This window comes from Molossus molossus, unplaced genomic scaffold (genome assembly GCF_014108415.1).
Source record: "Molossus molossus isolate mMolMol1 unplaced genomic scaffold, mMolMol1.p scaffold_m16_p_11, whole genome shotgun sequence".
Classification (NCBI taxonomy): Eukaryota; Metazoa; Chordata; class Mammalia; order Chiroptera; family Molossidae; genus Molossus; species Molossus molossus.
Genome location: NW_023425346.1, coordinates 19,400,876 through 19,422,528, shown reverse-complemented (window position 1 = coordinate 19,422,528; position 21,653 = coordinate 19,400,876). Strand labels below are relative to the sequence as shown.

Genomic DNA, 21,653 nt, shown 5'->3' with positions numbered 1-21,653 from the left:
TTATCAGCTTATAAGACATTTGGGTTGTTTCCTCTTTTTGGCTATTAAGAAAAATGCTATGAACATCTGTGTATAGATTTCAATGTTAAGCTTATTCTTGTACAAGATTTGGATCTAATTTATCTCTTTCCAAATGGCTACACAGATATCCTGGCACTACTCACTAAAAAGTCCATCTCTACCTCAGTGATTTGAAAATGCCACTTTTATTGTTTCTACTTATAACTTGGTTTCTTTCTTTTTTTTAATCCTCACCCAAGGGCATTTTTACATTTCTTGTTCAGATAGAGTGGGAGGGAGAGAGAAGAAGAGAGAGAGAAACATCGATGTCAAAGGGACACAGCGAGTGGCTGTCACCCACACAACCAACCAGGGCCGGGGACAAACTACAACCGAGGTACACGCCCTTAGCAGGAACTGAACCCGGGTCTCTGGACTGCAGGCCAATGCTCTAACCGCGGAGCCATACTGGCCAGGGCATAGCTTGGTTTCTTTCTGGGCTTTCTATTCCACTGCTTTATTGTTTATTCATGTGTCAATCAATAGGACATCTTTAACTGTAGAAGATTTATAGTACAGTTGTTACCTCTTATCCAGTTTCACTTTCTGTTACTTGTGGTCAACTGTGGCCCAAAAAATATTTAAACAATTCAAAAGTTTTAAATCATGTGATGTTGTGAGTTGTGTGGTAAAATCTCCCACTGTCCTGCTCTGACCTGCCCAGGAGGTGAATTGTCCCTGTCCAGCATATCCACACTGTATGTACAGTACAGTAAGATATTCTGAAAAAGCCCTAGCTGGTTTGACTCAGCAGGTACATGCCCTTAGCGGAAAACAAACCTGGGCCTTTTTGGTCCAAGGGCCAACACTCGATCTGCTGAGCCAAAATGGCCAGGGCTAAAAATTATTTTTAAAACATATTCTGCAAATTCTATTTTCCTGAGTGTGCATGTGTTTTGTATTTTACTTTTATCATATACAGGTGAAATTTTTTTGAAGGCTCTTTTAGTATCTGAGGAGATAAATTTTTCTTCCCAAATCTATTAATATGGAATATGATATTAATGGGTATCCTAATACTGAACCATCTCTGTATTCCTGAAATAAATCTCACACGGTAATGGTGTATTAGTTAATAATAACAATGGTGTTATTTTACTTAGTATTTTTGCATCAATATTTACAATGAATATTGGTTCACAGTTGTTTATTTTGTGCTTTTCTTATCAGTCTTACATATGAATACTATATTTGCTTCAATTAAAGAATTAGGAATCTTTCTATACTTTCAATGCTCTAGAATAATTTATACAACAATGGAACTATATGGTCTTTGAAAGTTTGGTAGAATTCCTTTGTGAAACCATCTGGCTTTTTAGCTGATACTCTTTAGTGGGCTAATTTCTTAATAACATTCTTTATTTCTTCTATGGAAATTAATTGGTTTAATTTTGCCAATCTGCTTTCCCTAGGAAATTATTCATCCAGATTTTCAAACTGTTGTGAGGTCTGCTATATAGTCTTTTGTGATTTAAAATTTTTTAAAAATGGTCTTCAATAGTTATTTTCACCCCTATTATGCATACTTTTGTGTTATTCCTTTACATGATCAAGGAAGCTAATAATTTGTCTATTTTGATAATTTAAAAATTCAAAATATAGCTTAATTCGGTCTACTATTTTTCTAATCTCTACCTTATTAACTTCTAATCTTACTGTTATTATTTGTTTCCTTGTGCTCTGCTTAGGTTTGATTTATTGCTGTTCTTCTAGATTTTGTTTTGAGCTGGAAACTTAATTCACTTATTTTCATTTTTACAGATAAATGTGTTTGAGGTTATAAATTTTCATTTGAACACTAGTTTACTGATAAACAGATTCCTAATTTAATGGTGCCCTCTTCTGTCAATATTGCAAAGTCCAGATATTTCAGCCAATTATTTTGTTCTGGGAGGAAAAGTTGGTTATGAATCTTGCAATTTTGTGGTTCTCTTTGTTTTGCTGGATTCTCAATTTCCTCACTTTGTTTTATTTTCTTTTTTTATTAAATTATATTTTATTTTATTGATGTTAAGAGAGAGGAAGGGAGAGGGATAGAGATAAAGATATCAAAGAGAGAGAACAGCGATTGGCATGCCCCCCTACAACCTAGGCCCTGACCTGTATTCAAACTGCCAACCTCTTGGTGCATGGGGCGGGCTATTTTCTATTTAACAACCCAAATACGAAAGGATGCTTCTTCGCTTCTCCCTTCCCTATGTACCTTTTTCTCTCTCCTAGAAACTATGAATTTTGAAGACTATTGCTTCAAACTGTATTTTTCTTTTTGTTTTGTTTTTTTTTAATCCTCACCGGATGATATTTTTCCATTTATCTTCAGATGGTATGTGTATGTGTGTGTGTGTGGGGGGGGGAGGCATCAATGTGAGAGAGACACATTAATTGGTTGCCTCCTGTATGATCCCAACCAGGGCCGGGATCTGAACAGCAACCGAGGTACGTGCTCTTGACCGGAATCAAACCCGCAATTCTTTAGTCCACGAGCTGACACTCTAACTGTTCAGCCAAACTGGCCAGGGCCAAACTGCATGTATTTTTGAGTCCCTTTCCTACTCTGATCTGGATCTTTTTTAAGTTTTATTTATTGATTTGAGAGAGAGAGAGAGAGAGAGAGAGAGAGAGGAAAATATCAATTTGTTGTTCCACTTATTTATGCATTCTTTGGTTGATTATCCTACAATTCCTAATCAGGGATCACACCTGCAACCTTGGCATTTTGGGATGACGCTCTAACCAACTAAGCTACGTGGCCAGGGCTCTTTTCTTCTTCTTTCCCAATTTTCAGGATAGACCTTCTTTTTCTGGTGTTTAGATCGAGCTTAGCTTCTCTGTTTCGCCCTCTCCTTTTGTTTATTTGCCTTTCCTTGCCACAAAGTCTTAGGGCAGGTAGGAATGAGAGTGTGAAAGATTACACACTGGATTTGGTAGGATTTTTTGTTTTTACTTAAATTCTCTCAACTTATGCTGTCTTCAAATTTTTGTAGATTTATTTTACTTATTCAATATGTTTTGAATAAAAATGGGGAGACAGTAGCTAGCCAACTCATCTTCAATTATTTGTAAGTCCTCCTTAAAATTTATGTTTGGTAACAGCTTTGAGACATAATCCACATACAATATAATTGCCCATTCAAAGTGTAAAATGGAAAAATTTGTAGTATATTCACAGAGTTGTGTAACTATCACAATAAATTTTAGAACATTTATATCATGTCACAAAGAAACTATACTGTTTAGCTATTATCTTCTAATTAATACATTTCTCACCCAACCCTAGATAATCATTAATCTACTATCTCTATAGATTTCCCTATTCTTGGAATTTCATATATAGCTTTTCATTAGTTAACCGAGGACATTTCTGTTTCCATCTTTTGGCTATTATGAATATGCTGTGGTGAACAGTAATGTATCAATTTTTATGTGCACGTATGTTTCATTTCTATTGGCTATATGTATCTAGGAGACAAACTGTTGAGTCAAAATGACAACTCTGTATTTTCCTAAGTGGCTGTACAATTTTATACTCCAACCAGCAGTGTAGGAGAGTTCTAATTTCTCTACATCCCTGCAAATTTCATTATCTGTCTTTTTTATTATAGTGGGTATGAAGCGGTATTTCACTGTGGTTTTGATTTGCATTTCTTTCCCTTGATGGCTAATGATGCTGAGTATCTCTCCATGGTTTATTGACCATATGTATATCTTCTTTGGAAAAAGGTCTATTCAGATCATTTGCCCATTTTAAAATTAGGTGATGTGTCTTATTTTAAATAGCTGTAGGAGTTCTTTTTGTATTTTCTGTCTACAAGTCCCTCCTCAGGTAAATACAGGGGTGGTACAAAAGTAGGTTTACAGTTGTGAGTATGTGAAAGACAGTTAACACTTGTATTATTATATATTATATTATTTTCTATATGAAAAACTGTAAACCTGCTTTTGCCACACTCTGTATTTGCAAATATTTTTTCCTTTACTGTGGGTTGTCTTTTACTTTTCTTTAGAGTGTCATTTGAGATACAAAACTTTATAATTTGATGAAGTTCAATTTATATCTAACATATTCGAAAAGTAAATTCTAACAAACATTTTACACTCCTCATTAACAACAACAACAACAAATTATACTAACTTTAGGAATTCTGGTAGTATGGACATGTGTTAAAGAACAATGTATAGTTCTTTTTGGGCTCAAGAGAGGAGAGTCAAAGAATGATAATAAGGTGTATGTTGATTTTTCTGAGGGGTACAAAGGCAATTTTTTATAAAGCCATTGCCTAATAAAGTCTTACAGAAGGAATCTGGCCAAAAAGTACACATGTATCAAAAACAGTTTTGAAAATGAGACAACCAATACAAATCAAGACCAAAGCACCTTGAAAAATCAAAATGTACAAATGATCTCATGCAAGAGCAAGAAGACCTCTGGCAATACTGGTGAGCAGCTTTGTTATACACATCTCTACAACAATGTATAAGAATTACTTAATTTCTTTCTTTGTATGTTTATTTCTACAACTTTGGAAGAACCAGATTCTGCAAAGGGAAATTGATTCTTAATTATTACACTAGGTGTGGGATGCATAATGTAATCAATAAGCTCTCCCCCAAAGTTTTCTGGCAAGTTGGTGGATTTCCTGTGTTGATCATCACCTTCGTGGCTGATAACTAAGTTATACAAAATAGATTTCTGAGAGGTGAAGGTAACCAATTATGATGCAGACATCTTATCACTAAACACAAATGAATAAAAGATAATTGTTTGCCAAGGGTAGGACCAAGGCAGGAATCGCTTCCGCATTCCTAAATATTAGAGATATTATGACACGAAATAACACTTTAAGAAATGCTTTAAGTCCTGGCCAGTTTGGCTCAGCGGTTAGAGCATCGACCTGTGGTCCAGAGAGACCCGAGTTCGGTTCCCGCTAAGGGCATGTACGTCGGTTGCAATTTGTCCCTGGACCTGGTTGGTTGTGCGGTGGCAGCCATTCGATGTGTCCCTTTCACATGGATGTCTCTCTCTCTCTCTCTCTCTCTCTCTCTCTCTCTCTCTCTCTCTCTCCCCCTCTCCCTCTCCCTCTCTCTCCCTTCCACTCTATCTGAACAAAAAAAATGGAAAAATGTCCTCGGGTAAGGATAAAAAAAAAAGAAATGCTTTAAGATAACACATGATATTTAACACCTGGATCACTTAACTTCTACAGCAAATAACAAAGTTGGAGAATTAATCCAGAATAAAATGACGAAACACAAGTTTAAGTAGCAGAAAATAAGAATAATTTAGTTGCTTAAATCTTGAACTATACATCTCAAATAACCTATTTAATATAAAAGCTGTTGACAAAAAAATAATCAGATCTAAATTTATCAACAGAGGAACAGATTCTTCTAATTCTTAAACAAAAACAACAGAAGGATCAAGAGCTATTGCTTACAAAGGTTTTACTATGTGACAAGTATATTCTAAGCATTCTCTATGAGGCAAGTAGTATAAGTATCCTTATTTTATTTTAAATTAAATTTATTAGGGTGACAATGGTTAATAAGATTATATAATGTCAAGTGTACAATGGAAAATAGAATGGAGGCTTCTTGAAAAATTAAGAATAGAATTACCATATGACCCAGCAGCACTCTCCTAGGCATCTATCCAAAAATTTTGAAAACATTTATTCGCAAAGATATATGCACCCCTATGTTCATTGCAGCATTATTTACAGTGATCAAGACAAGGAAACAACTGACGTGTCCTCTGATAGATGACTGGATAAGTATCCTTTTTCTGTTGTTGTGAATCCTCAACCAATATATTTTTCCATTGATTTTTAGGTAGAGTGGAAGGGGGGGGGGGCATCAGAGTAGAGAGACATATCGATTGGTTGCCTCCTGCATGATCCTGACCCGGTACTGAATCTGCAACCTAGGTATATGTCCTTGACCCAGAATTGAACCCACAACCCTTCTATCTGCAGGCCGACGCTCCAACCACTGAGCCAAACTGGCCACAGCAAGTATCCTTATTTTAGAGTTGAGAAAACTGAGACATAGATTAAATAACTTGTCCAAGGTCACACAACTAGTGAGTGGTAAAGCAAGGATGTGAAGGCTCTGGGGTCCATGTACTTAATCACTTTGACATATTACCTATTTCTCTGTGATTGCATAATTTGTAAAACATTTCTACATTCTTAATTGGTTTAATTGACAAATATTATAATCTATTCTTTTTTTTTTTTTATCCTCACCCGAGGACATTTTTCCATTTTTTGTTCAGGTAGAGTGGAGGGAGAGAGAGGAACAGAGAGAGAGAGAGAGAGAAACATCGACGTGAAAGGGACACATCGAGTGCCTGCCACCCGCATGACCAACCAGGGCCGGGGACAAACTGCAACCGAAGTACGTGCCCCTAGCGGGAACCGAACCCGGGTCTCTCTGGACCGCAGGGCAACGCTCTAACCGTTGAACCAAACTGGCCAGGGCTATAATCTATTCTTAGTTGTTCCCTTCTGCAGTACAGAGTAGGGCAAGTCTGGCCCATATATTCCAAATTAAGCCAGTGGAAATTTAAAAACCAGCCTCCATGGCAAAATCTGTAGGAGATGGACTGGACTGGGGAGGATAGAGACAATAAATAATGCCCAAATTTCTTTCTTGAGCAACTGGGTGTACAGAGGTGAGTTCTGTTAAGATCAGGATTCTCTGGGGTCAGGGTAGGAGAGCAGGAGTCTTTCCCTTTGCTGTCTGTCCCCTTAAATATTCTTTGGTTTTCAGGGCAGAGAAATCCCAGGACTTAAATGGTTAGACCTCTCATCTACTTGAGCTGGTTTCCTATGTGCAACTGTTCCCTTAGTGGCCAAGTGACATCTCCTTATCTCCTTCTTCTAACAGGTCATTCATATTCCCTTTGAATAGGTTTCTTTTAATAAAAACTTTAAAAAGGATTGTTAAATTTACATTAACACTGAACTCCATTTCACAGAGAAAATAGAAAAAGACAGAAAAGCTATATCCAGAAATAAACCCTTAAATGATACTAGTAGACGATTCTTGGGCATGATTTAACCCTTCAATGAGAAGGTGTTGTTATGAATACTATGACAGTTTAGACATTTAATTAAAAATAAAAACAGCTAACCTTTACTTTTTAAAAGGGAAGATACAATGCTGCACCTTGATAAACTCTGGGATACTCTGCTCTGCCAGTGTGTATATCAGCTTTACTACACTTGGCGGTGTGTCAGGCAAGCAGTTAGCCCCTCACTCCCTCCTGTGCAGTGGTTAAAAAGACTATACTCTGGGGATGAAAAGTAAGGCTTATGGTGTTGTGCGCATGCACACACAAAATTTAACTACCCACCTTTAGAAATAAATCAAGTTATTGTCTGTAAATATGACTCCAGAGTTTAATAGCATGCAAAGTACCTGGGCATAAAAACTCAAGGAGTGAATGCTAATTATATTGGGCCCTAACTGGATCAAGTCTATAAAGAGAAGCAAGATGGTTAGGCTATAGCAGGAATTACCAGACTATGGGCTACAGATTGCTGGGATGCCACTGAGTTACAGTAAAGGATTCACACATCCATCTATTTATTTTAAAAATATGTTTTCATTGATTTTTTTAGAGAGAAAGGGAGAGAAATAGAAACATTGATGTGAGAGAGAACCATACATCAACTGCCTCCTGCACGCCCCCTACTGGGGATAGAGCCCACAACCTCAGCAAGTGCCCCAACTGGGAATCGAATCGGGACCTCTCAGTCCATGGTATGATGCTCAATCCACTGAACCACACTGGTCAGGCCACACATCCATCTACATGCCAAGTACAAATACTGACCCTTTTGAAATTAAAGAGAAATTGTTTCATACTTGAAAAAGTTGAGAACCTGACCTTGAAGATAAGTAGTACCAATTCCAATAATGGAGAAACCATCTTGCCTAGGCCTACGGATTTGACTGTTTCCTTCCCTAGGACAAGTATATTCTTACCAGACCATTTAACCAACCAATTCACTTTAGTCTGAACTCCCATTCTCCAAATGACCTTTTAATTGTAATTTGACTAGCCCATGGCTATTAATCTGAAGAGAATGCACTGATAATGCTGGCAGAAGAACTCAACTCTCACAGTAAATTAATAATCTGACATCCAGATTTATTGAGTCTCCATAACTTCATTAACATATATAACCTGAGTACCTGATTTACTTTATGTGAGGCTACAAAAACAAAATTTCTGCGTTTTCAAAGCTGAGGCCCCAAATACCAGAGTTGTGTAAATCTATCAACATAAATGGTATTCTGTGAGGTCTTCTGGCAGTACCACTCTTACCCCTAACTCATGCCCTTTCCAATAAGGGAAACATGTAAAATAATATCAAGAGGTTTATACATATCCTAGTTCAGTATTCTAAAGCAACTGTCAAGTTTACAAAAAAGAAAGAAATCTAGTTTTCTATTTACTTAAACAGCATGTGTCTAGCTCAAGAAGAACAGTTATTCAGGAGAGCCTGTCAGATAAAATAAGATGCAACAGTGATATCTGAATCATAAATTATTTAAGAAAGTTTTCAATATTATTAAGAATAGATATCACACTTGATCTTAGCCAAAAGGCTAAGATGTGATTCAATTTTATTATACATATATCTGCATTTAAGTTTCAAACATATCTTTTTATTGCATAAGGTAGTAATTTAATTTATTCTTACAGTGGAAATGCAAAGACTCTTCAGTTAGCTCTGGCAGTGATTTCTACTAACAAAATTTAAAAAAAAATTTTTTTTTTCTTTATTGATTTTGGAGGGAGAGGGAGAGAGACAGAAACATCAATGAGAGAGAACATCAATTGGCTGCCTCCTGCATGCCCCCACTGGGGATCTGGCCTACAACCTGGGCATGTGCCCTGACTGGGAATTGAACCGGCAACATCTTGGTACATGGGTTGATGGTCAACCACTGAGCCACACTGGCTGGGCTCTACTAACAAAATTTAATAAATACTATTAAAGGACATTTTTATTTTGCAAATAAAGAAGAAAAATAAGAACATACCTGTATAATATAGCAAACAAATTTTTTTTCACAGAATAGACATTAAGGATTTTTTAATTAAAGAAATGCCATTGTTTAAAAATAGCATTTCTTTTTTTTTTTTTTACTGGCAAAAAGATAGAACTCTGCCAAGTGCAGGTAGGATATTCTCATATACTGTTGGGAGTGAAAAATGGTCCAGAATTTTTAGAGGTCAATTTAGCACTAAGTATCAAAAGCCTTATGCTGAACAACAAATCCTTTAATCCAGGAAGAGCATGTAGACTAATTTTATCCTAAAGAAAAAAATTACAATGTATATCATAGATAGCATTGTTTAAAACACTGAAAAATTGTAAACACTATAAGAATGGTTGAGTAAATGGAAATACACTCAATAAACTGCAGACATTCATTTATTGGCAACTAAGATGATGATGACATTTTTATTTATTTATTTTTAAATGTTTTCTCTTTTTATATCCTTACCTGAGGACATTTTTCGTTCAGATGGGGGAGGGGGAGAGAAAGAAACATTAACGTGAAAGGGACACATTGAGTAGCTACCTCCCCCACGACCCAACCAGGGCTGGGGACAAACTGCAACCGAGGTATGTGCCCTTAGCAGACACCGAACCCAGCTCTCTCTGGACCGCAGGCCGACGCTCTAACCACTGAGCCAAACCGGCCAGGACTTTAAATGTTTTCTTTATTGAGTTTTAGAGAGGGGAAGGGAGAGGGAGAGAGAGATGGAAACATCAATGAGAGAGAACATCGACTGGCCACCTCCTATATGACCCCCACTGGGGATTGGGCCCACAACCCGGGCATGTGCCCTGACCATGAATTGAAACAGCGACCTCTTAGTGCATGGGTCAACGGTCAACCACACCAGCTGGGCAACATGACATTTTAGATAAAAGAAAAAACAAACTGGACCACAAAACAGTATGTACAATATGATTTGATTTTTTGTTAAAATAATAATAATAAAAAAGAAGTGACTTATTTAGTGAGAACTATGTGCCAGGGAATGTGAATAACACATTTTTAAAAGTCTGGAAGGATACACATCCAATGTTACATTGGTTTTTCTCTGGGTGATAGTAATGTATTAGTGGCTAGTTTTTATATTTTTGTTTAGATTTGCTTATTTGTCTTTATGAACATATATTAAATATTTATTCATAAAAATATCAACAAAAATCTATGTGTTAGGATCTATATTTGTGGGAAATGTGACTCTTTCAGACCCATTTTACTCTGTTCTCTTTTATTTCTAAGCACAATACTTTGTATATAGTAAATAAGCAACTGCTCCTAACTTATTGCCTAGGCAGAGATACAGTACACTGGCTAATACCTAATAAAGAGCCAAACAGTAAGCATTAAAATTTACTTTAAGATTAGTATTGTAGAGCTAGCTTATTTTCAGTGATTTGTCTTTTTTTCTCTATATCAGGGTTATAGAGGCATTGCACTGGGCTTTGAGTACTTTCTCCACTCAACCCGAGTTTATTTAAAAGATAATAGTGATTAATATTTGAGTGCCAAAAGGTACCTGTTATGATTCTATATCAAATACCTTGCCAAGAATTTAAGACGACTAACAAAGAGCCAAATAGTATACAATAAAATCACTCTCACAAAATCACATATGGGAAGACATATGTTAGCCATCAAAACAGCTAATACTCAAGTTTGAGTCTGAGTGTCATAACAGCAAGGGCAAAAGGGATACAAAATAGGCATACAGTTCTCATTCTAGAAAATAACCAAATCTGCCCTGGCAGATTTAGTTGAGTGATAGAGCATTGTCCCAAGGACCAAAAAGTCACGGGTTTGATCCTGGTAAAGGTTGTACAAGAGGCAACCAGTTGATGTGTCCCTCTCATGTCAATGTTTCTCTCTCCCTTTCTCTACCTCTCTCTCCATCCCACTCTATCTGAAGATAAATAGAAAAATTCCCTTGGGTGAGGATTAAAAAAAAAACAAAACAATAATAATAAAAGAAAATAACCAAATCCTTCAGAACAGAGATAATTTTTCTTTCTTTAAATTAAAGAGTAATACTTATATTCGCTATGACAGTGCATAAACAAAAACTAGATTATATGGCTCCTGTACAAAGATAACACATACATACATGAATTATTCCCCATGGTAATGCCAGGGAGCCCAAGTATCATCTCATAGACTAATTGTTGTTATAAGACATAAAGGAAGAAATCAGGTTGCTCTCAGCCAAATAATACAAGACATTTCTGCCAATCATTGCTAAAAGTGAATGACAGAGCCCTGGCTGGTATGGCTCAGTTGGTTGGGCCATCCCATGCAATAAAAAGGTTGCTGGTTTGATTTCAGGTCAGGTCACATGCCCAGGTTTCAGTTTCCATCCCTAGAGGGGTGTGCAGGGGGTAGCCAATCAATCTGCTCAAATCAATGTTTCTCTGTCTTGCTCCCTTTCCCTTCCTCTCTCTCTAAAAAATCAATAAAGATACACATTTTTAAAAAAGTGGTCTGGCCCTGGCCGGTTTGGCTCAGCGGTTAGAGCGTCGGCCTGCGGTACTGAGAGACCCGGGTTCGGTTCCCGCTAAGGGCACGTACCTCGGTTGCAGTTTGTCCCCGGCCCTGGTTGGTTGTGCGGGTGGCAGCCACTCGATGTGTCCCTTCACATCGATGTTTCTCTCTCTCTCTCTTCCTCTCTCTCCCTCCGCTCTATCAGAACAAAGGATGGAAAAAATGTCCTCGGGTGAGGATAAAAAAAAAAAAAAAAAAAAAAAAGTGGTCTGGAACTTCCGGTCAAGATGGTGGTGTAGGTAAACACGGTATCGCCTCCTCCTATAACCACATCAAAATTACAACTAAACTACAACACAACCATCACTCAGAACCACCTGGAATTGAGCTGAACGGGAAGTCCTACAACTACCAAATTTAAGAAACAGCCACACCAAGATTAGTAGGAGAGGCAGAAGCGAGGACGAGCTGGTCCTACACCCACATGTGGTGGATAAAAATCAGGAGGAACACCTTGGCTGGAAGGTCCTCTCTGAGGAGTGAGGTGTCCCCGTCCCACACCAGGCGCTCTCCTTGGGGTTCCAGTGCCAGGAAGAAAAGTACCTATAACTTCTGGCTGGAAAAACCAGCGGGAACTGAGGCTGAGGGAAGCTGAGGCTGCGGGAGCCCCAGGCAGATCTTAAAGGGCCCGTGCACAGACTTACTCCCTCTGAGCTTGGAAGGGAGGCAGTTTGAGGGGTGCTAGAGACATGCAGGGAAGAACTGAACTGTTTGGCCTCAGGATGAGGGCTGAAGGGGCAGCTTTCTCCTAGACAGAGGTACTGGCAGAGGCTGATGTTCCTTTGGTGAGCATTCCCTGGGACGGCAGACAGCCACCATATCTGTTTGCCCTGCCCTGGTGATTTACTAAGGCCCTGCCCCACCCAAGCTGTTTCCAAAGGCTTTACCACAGGATTGGCCTTTCTTGGATCCTGCTTCAGAGTTTCCTAAAATCTCTCAAACAACAGCATCTGGTCTCAGTGAGCCCCATACCTCTCGTTAAGTGGCCCCAGGCCTGGCACTAGAAGCAACCAGCAATTGTTCACAACTTGGCTTTTCATGAACACCTCCCAGCCCAGCACAAGATTCAGCCATCTGCAGATCACTTTGTAGCTTATGCCAGGTGGCCATGGATAGAACACAGACAGTGGCTAACCTTGCCCCAGAGCCAACACACCCAGTGGACAGCTTTAGACCACAGCAAAACACCACCAACCAAACACCTCCACAAGTGACACACTCAATGTGCGGATTCAGTGGGTACCAGAGCCCTGCTGAAGTAAGTCTTGCTCTGTGTGGTGGGCCCCTACACAGCTGATCCTCCAAGGTAGTCAGAGGTCAGTGGCTAGTGGGCACAGCCAGTCCTTGAAGCTGATCGGCCTGAGTAAATCCCTCATTGATGTGCCAACAGCAATCAAGACTCAATTACAACAGACGGGTGTATAGTCCACACTATGGGTGCACCTCAAGGGCCCACTTGGGGTGATCACGGAGACTGTGCTATTGGATCCTACAGGACACCTACAACAACAGGCCACCCTATGAAGCCTAAAAGACATAGCAACTCTACCTAATACATAGAAATAATCATAGGGAAACAGCCAAAATGAGGAGACAAAGAAACATGTCCCAAATGAAAAAAAGAACAAAACTCCAGGAAAAAAACTAAACAAAGTGGAGATAAGCAATCAATCAGATGCAGAGTTCAAAACACAGGTTATAAGGTTGCTCAAGGAACTTGGTGAGACATTCAAGGGACTTAGTGAGACCTACAAGGAACTTAAGGAAACCTCCAAGGAAATAGAAAGAACATCAACAACATAAAAAAGGACCAGTCAGAAATGAAGGATGCACTAACTGAAATAAAGAATAATTTATAGAAAATCAATAGTAGAGTAGATAAAGCCAAGAAGCAAACCATCGATTTGAAATATAAGAAAGCAGAAAACACCCAATCAGAACAGCAAACAGAAAAAAGAATGCAAAAAAATGAGGATTGTGTAAGGAACATCTGGGACAACTTCAAGCGTGCCAACATTTGCATCATAGGGGTGCCAGAGGAGAAGAGAGAGAGAACAAGAAATTGAATACCTATTTGAAACAATAATGACAGAACACTGCCTAACTTGGTGAAGGAAACAGATATACAAGTCCAGGAAGCACAGAGCGTCCCTAACAAGATGAACCCAAAGAGGTCCACACCAAGACACATCATCATCAAAATGCCAAAGGTTAAATACAAAGAGAAAATTTTAAAAGTAGCAAGAGAGAAGCAGTCTGTTACCGAGAAGGAAGCTCCCATAAGACTGTCAGTTGATTTCTCAAAAGAAACTTTGCAGGTCAGAAAGGAGTGGCAAGAAATATTCAAGGTGATGAAAAGCAATGACCTAGAACCAAGATTACTCTATCCTGCAAAGCTATCATTTAGAATTAATGGACATATAAAAAGTTTGCCAGACAAGAAAAAGCAAGAGGAGTCCATCACCACCAACTAGTATTACGTGAAATATTGAAGGGTCTTCTTGAAGAAAAAAAAGATAAAAAATATGAACAATAAAATGGCAATTAATACATATCTATCAACAACTGAAACTACAAACAAAATGAGCAAGCAGAACAGAAACACACTCATAGATACAGAGAATTTTTTGTTGCTTGCCAGATAAGTGGGGGCTGGGGGGACGGATGAAAAAGATGAAGGAATGAAGAAATAGAAATTAGCTGTTAGACTGATGAACCTGAAAGGAAAGGGGGGAGGGAGGGCAGGATGAGATAAACCAAAGAACTTCTATGCACATAAGCATAACCAATGGACACTGACAACAATGTGGTGAAGGCAGGAGGGGGGTGGGATTGGGGAGGAGGGGATCAATGGGGAAAAAAGGGGTGAACATCTGTAATACATTCAACAATGAAGATGATTTATAAAAAAAATAAAAAAGGTTGCCCTGGCCGGTTTGGCTCAGCAGTTAGAGTGTCGGCCCGTGGTCCAGAGAGACCCGGGTTCGGTTCCTGCTACGGGCATGTACCTCGGTTGCAGTGTGTCCCGGGCCCTGGTCGGTCGTGCGGGTGGCAGCCACTCGATGTGTCCCTTTCGTGTCGATGTTTCTCTCTCTCTCTCTGTTCCTCTCTCTCCCTCCCACTCTACCTGAACAAAAAATGGAAAAATGTCCTCGGGTGAGGATAAAAAATAAATAAATAAATAAATAAAAAAGGTGGTCTGGCTGGTGTGACTCAGTGGTTGAGCATAAACCCATGCACCAAGAGGTCACCAGTTCAATTCCCGGTCAGGACACATGCTCAGGTTGTGGGTCCGATCCCCAATGGGGGACATGCAGAAGGTGTCCAATTGATGTCCTCTCTCATCATTGTTTCTCTCTCTCTCTCCCTCTCACTCCCTCTCTCTCTAAAATCAATAAAGGAAAAAATATTTTTTTAAATCCCAAAAAACAATTGCCATAAAGTATACACTTTCCCCAGAGGCAGAAACGGAACCAACAGATAAAATGGAACCAAGACTTGGCTCACTTAAAAAGAGAAAAGTTTCTTACAAATAGAGTTGTCTAACAATGGAACAGGCCATTTCAGAAAGAATGTGGTATGAGATAAGATACCTGACATCAGAAGCATTCTTCAGGAATCTGGTGGGATAGGGGAGTCAGATGAGATCAGCTGGGTATTAGTCAAGTTATGCTATGATAATCAACAGCTACAATTCACTGCGTTAATACAGAGACATTGTCTCACTTGCACCACATATTTGATATCAGTCAGGTGACTCCCTAGTACAGATGTTAGTAAACTAGGGCCTACGGCCTATTTTTGTATATCTCATGAGCTATGAATGGCCTTTTCATTTTTAAAGATTTGTGGAAACAATACAAAACAAAGAAAAAGAAGAATATGTGACAGAAATGGTATGTAGTCTGCAAAGCCTAAAATATTTACTATCTGTCTTTCTTGTGGTGACTCAGATTCAGGCTACTTCCATCTTGTGACTAACTCCTTGCTTCTTTCTCTGACTGGCTCTGCCAAATCTACACCTATCTTCCACGATAGTCTGTCTCTTCTGCTCACACTACAGAATGAGTCATTTGGCCCCACCTAACTGCAATGGGGCTGGGAAGTGTCTTGTTCCAACTACCCAAGGAAACAGATTATTGGCATGGAAAAGCATTGCACATCTCTACAACTTGTACATTTTATTCTCAGTCAGAGTCTATAATTCTAAACATTTCAAATTAATTTTCATTTTTAGTATAAATCTTAATGAAATGGTTTTAATATTACAACTCATGATAAAGTAAAAATGCTTTATATCTGAGAACAAAGGAACCTAAATATAATCTATGACATGTCTAGATTAAATTCTTCAGTTTACATAGCCTTCAATTTTTTAGTATGCCCACAATATTACTAATGAATCATAAAAACTTGAAATTTTAAACATTAACATGATTTGGAACAGAAGAATTGACAGTTTTGCAGAAAAATATGTATGTACACTGACTTTGTAAATAAAGATCAAGTATGTTCTATGCCATCACTGCAGGGAAAACTTGGTAATTTGGTCATTTCAAAATCTCAACACTTCTCACTGGATTGATTTAGTAAATTATGGAGCATTTGCAAGCTGAATTATACACAATGATGGTGAAATACTTATAGATTGTCCAGCCACATCTACAGGGCATATAAAAAGACATAAATTAGAGTATCTCATTTTCCTTTAATTTAGCAAGTGAATGTTTCATTATTTGGTAAAAAGAACTAATTTATACAAACATATCAAGCTTTAAAAAATTAGTTCATAGGTCAAAATAGGTTTAAAAAAACAAACAAACACACAGGTCAACAGACTCACCCTATCCCAATCTGTCAGGTATAATAGGAAACTATATAAATACGATTAAATTAAAAAAAAACAAACAAAAAAAAACTCACACCAAAGATTAAATGACAGGAAAAAGGGGAAATTAATAATTTCAGAATGTTATTAGATTAAAAAAACTAAAAAAACAATTTAAGAACCTACACCTGCCCTGGCCAGTTTGGCTCAGCGGTTAGAGCGTCGGCCTGAGGACCAGAGAGTCCCAGGTTTGGTTCCCACTAAGGGCACATACCACGGTTGCAGTTAGTTCCCGGCCCTAATAGGGGTCATGCAGGTGGCAAACTAATCAATGGGTGTCTCTCTCACATCGATGTTTCTCTCTCTCTCTTCCTCCCTTTCTCCCTCCCACTCTATCTGAAAATAAATGCAAAAATGTCCTCAGGTGGATTAAAAAGAAACAACAAAAAACAGTCTTCACCTCACAAGCAAGTGACAAGACTAGGATTGCCTGTTCATAAGATGATATTAATAATCAATAATCAATTATCAATATCCAAAATGACAAAAGAAGTATGAGAAATTAAATGAGGATGAACTAAAACATATGATAACCAATATTACTATGAGACAGCTACAGTTAATTTCACATTTCAAAAAGATAAAGGACATACTTCAAACATTCTTGGAAATAAATCTTTTAACCAACTAGTGGTTAAGGGACAACCAACTACTAAACAACTGTCTAAAATATTAAACTGTAGACAGCAGACTGGTAGATGAGAGTTTGAGAGGTAGAGAAATGCAAGGGACTCAGTAGTTTGACACTACTTAAGTAATTAATAATTGATAATGTAGCAATTAAGGTATTAATTATTTTTAGTCAAGGATTGATGGAAAAAATTACAAAAACCAAAGAAATCAAAAGAAATGCAAGATGAACCCAGAGATCTTTCTAACATCTCAAAACATTTGACGGGATAAAATATTAAACTAATGTTCAGAAATGAACACCAAAGATTAAGAGATCTTAGTTTTAAGGTTTGATTAAACAAGCAATTTTAAAATGAAAGTAGATTAAAAAGTAGTACTCTATGTTTAACTGAGTTTTCAGACTTTCAGGGAAGAAAATCCTTAAACGTTCTGCCAAAGATGTCAATTAGTAAGGCCCTTGGTATTACTGGCAAATAATTTATTATTTTTAAAAACATGATTATCACTTTAAAGGTTTAAAAATACATTTAGCCACCTTATAAATGGAAAATACTGAACAAATTACCATGAAGTATGTTCAGAGACTTTAGTTTGATAAAAATAAAAATTTCCCCACCTCTCTTGGCAACTAGTTCCAAGAGTTGACAATACAGTAAGACTTGAAATGTTCTTCCCTAAATCTCCTCAAATTACCCCATTCTCTGTACTCAGTCAATAATGCTCCAAGTGCTACAGCTCCAAAGACCTTCAATAAAAAATTTTCATTGTTGCAACTATTCATTCCCTTAGCTCCCATTCCAAGGCGGTGAAATGATGACAGTAAAGATTATAAATGACTAATTAACACTTGAGTGCCATATGCCAGGTGCTATAGTTGGTCTGAATGTTTGATCCCCCTAAAATTCCCATTAAAATACTAATGTCAAATGTGATGGTGTTAGGAGGTAGGGCTTTTGGAGGTACTTAGGTCACAAGATCACAATTAATGGAACTCATGTGAATGGGATCAAAGCTCTTATAAAAGAAACCCCACAGAGATCCCTGGTCCCTTCTACCATGTGAGGACACAACCAGAGGTTGGCAGTGTGCAGCCCAGAACCCAAGCATGCGGACTCCCTGATCTTGGACTTCCAGCCTCCAGAACTGTGAGCAATAAATTTCTGCTGTTCATAATCCACCCAGTCTTTATTTTGTTATAGCAACTCAAACTGAAAAGACAAGTGTCAAACACAGTTGCATAACTTAAGTCATTTAATCCTCAAAATAACTCATTGAAATGGTTGCATATTTATCCCCATTTTAGGCAAAGAAGGTTTAAAACTGCCTAATGCATTAAAGCTATCAAATAGAGGGGGCAAAATATCATTCAACTGTATTCCAAGTCTAGAGAGCTATACTGTCTAATAAGGTAGCTACTAGCTCCATGTTGCTATTTAAATTAATTAATGTAAAAAAAATTAAAAATTCAGTTCTTTAGTTATACTAGCCACATTTCAAGTCTCGGTAGCCACATGTGGCTAGTGGTTACATGTTGGACAGTGCATATAAGGAATATTTCCATCACTGTACGAAGTTCTATAAAACAGTACATATCTGTCTGCATTCTTAGTCACTACATAAGATTACCTTACTTGTATGTGAAAACTGATGTGTGCTTATAGAATTGGTTAATCTATTAATTAGTTAATAGATAAATCAATTAATCTATAGTTCAATATTTCTAGTGTTTTATTGTTATTTTTTCCCTCTTTTAACTATACCTACCACTCTGGATCTCTTAAAATATATACTTCTCTAGCACTGTGGATTCCATGCCTCAGTTTAAAGAACTGTAAGTCAAATGTATTCTAAGATTTGATGTCAAAATTTATTTTGGACTTATATTGTATTTTGTTCAATTCTGACTATGAGTACTGGCTTCTGTTATTTCTGTCTAACGGAATTTAATTGAATGCCCTGTTCCTCTACTTCTGGTAGTAGTATCAGTCCTCAAGGGCTTTGCCCAGTACTTGACTCAACTTCCACTTCAAGCCCCAGGGAACATGACCATAAGTGAGAACATGACCTAGGCTTGTACTATACTCCAATCTCTGGTCACACTTCAGGGTTGAACTTGTGACTTAAGCCATAAGAACCAAATAAACCAGGATTTATAGCAACCAGTTTTTCCTGGTGAGATGGATGAAGCTATCTATAGAATGCCTGTCGAGAGGAAATAGGAGATTATAGTATTTGGGGCCTGTACCTAACTGTTTTCTTTACTTCTGGATCCAGTATTCATGAGTCAGTATAGCCCCCTTTTGTTGAGTTAGTATACTTTTGATTTCTATTGCTTAAAACTAAAAGAGCAGGAGAAGAGTAATCAAAGATAAAGAGTTCAAAGACCCTTGGTATTATTCAGGAAGGAGAATGAGGCACTAAAAATATACTTATGGGAAAAAGGGTATAACTACTAAATTAGTAAAGTGAAAGCAAAAAATAACAAAAACAAAAAACCAGAAGTAAACCAACAACAAAAAATATTATGCTAAGATAACCATATTGCTAATTACACTGTAGAACAAGTGGGACAAAATGGGCACTTCTCCTGAACTCCCAGTTCTGGGTCTCTGACTTACAGCCAAGTGGGGGTTTAAAAGTCATGAATTAAGAAAGAAAAAATAACCCCTGCATGATCTTAGATTTTAGTGTCTTATGAGTTTCAATCTTTAAATATAGGTACCTTTCCTACAAGGGTAGCATACATATCTATCGGGCTATAGCAATATGATGTATGTATAGGAGTAACTGAAAATTATAAGATCTATAAAACCCAAGTGGAGAAATTTTAATAGTGTTTTCTCCCCTTCATCTGAATTCCGATGAGCGTTACTCCAAAATGACTATTCTGATTTATGTTTTATCAAAGTTAGTTGTTAATGAGTCTGTCTCTGCAACTAAGAAGGAACCTAAGTCTCATAGAAGTAGGGATCAGGCTGACAAAACTGGGGAGGTGGGGGAGATAAACCAAAGAACTTATATGCATATATGGATAACCAATGGACACAGACAATACTGTGAACGGGGGGTGGGGGGGTGGGGGGGGGGGGGGTGGGGAGGAGGGTGTCAATGGGAGAAAGAGAAACATCAATAATAAAAATAAATTAATTAAAAAAAAAAAAGAACCCAAGTCTCTCAATCATCTTTTCAATCCTAGCATTTAACAAAAAACCTGAAATACATCATGTGTAATGCATGATCAATCAATTGTGCCTCTGACCACAAATTACTGTGATTTTATCATGTGTTTCATTCTTTTAAAACTGCTTTATTGGTATCATTCTCATACCATACAATTCATCCATTTAACAGTATATAATTCAATGGCTTTTAGTATATTCAAAGTAGTACAGTCAATTTCAGAACATTTTCATTACCCCAAAAGCCATCCTATTCTTTTTAGCCATCATCACTCGAATTCCCCCGATACCTGCAGCCAATGGCAACTACTAATTTACTTTGTGCCTCTATAGATTTGTCTACTCTGACATTTCACATAGACCACACAACATGAGTTTTTTTGTGTCTTTCTTTACTCAGCATGTGTTCAAGGTTCACCTGTGTTGTACCATCAATCAGTACTTCATTCCTTTTTGTTGCCATATTATATTCCACTGCATGGATATACTACCTTTGGTTTCTTCCTCCATCAATGATTAGACATTTTGGTTGTTTCTACTTTTTCATTATTATGAATAATGCTATCATGAACATTCATGTACATGTTCTGTGCAGTCTTACAAGTTCGTTTCTTTGGGTTATGCATGAAGAGTGGAATTCCTGAGTCATATGGTTTATTCGTTTAAATGTTAAATTATGAGGAACTGCCAGAGTTTTTCCAAAGTGGCTGTGCCATTTTATGTTATCACAGGTGGTATATGAGAGTTCCAAATTCTCTATATCCTCAACAATACTTGTTATCTGACTTTTTTATTATAAATATCACAGTATGTTTGCAGTAGTATCTTACTGTAGTTTTGATTTGCATTTCCTGGATGGCTGAATGTGACAGGAGAATTATATCATCAGCACAAAGGGGGGAAGGGGTGTTCTGTATATTTATTAGGATAGAATGAACATAAACTACTTCATGTTTGTATTAATTTCCGACGGCTGCCACAATAAAATACTACAATTGTGTAGCCTGAACAACAGAAATGTATTGTCTCACAGTTGTGGAGGCCAGAAGTAAAAAAAAAAAAAAAATCAAGGTGCTGGTAAGGTTTATTTCTTATGAAGTATAGGTTCCAGGCCTTGCTCTCTGGCTTGTAAATAGTGGTATTCGTGTCTATGTGGCAATTTCCTTATATAAGTATCTATCTTCACATTTCCCTTTTTATAAGGACACCAGTTGTATTGGATTAAGGGCTCATCCTACTACAGTATGACTTCATCTTAACTAGTTACACCCGCAATG

At 37.6% G+C, this 21,653-nt stretch overlaps 1 protein-coding gene and 1 pseudogene across 8 annotated transcripts in view; both read right to left on the bottom strand.

Moving 5' to 3' along the window:
- R3HDM1 (R3H domain containing 1) overlaps window positions 1-21,653 on the bottom strand; it is a 210,546-nt gene that overhangs the window by 170,856 nt on the left and 18,037 nt on the right. The gene's annotated exons all lie outside the window — the stretch shown is intronic.
- Window positions 8,537-8,691, bottom strand: LOC118625963 (annotated as a pseudogene).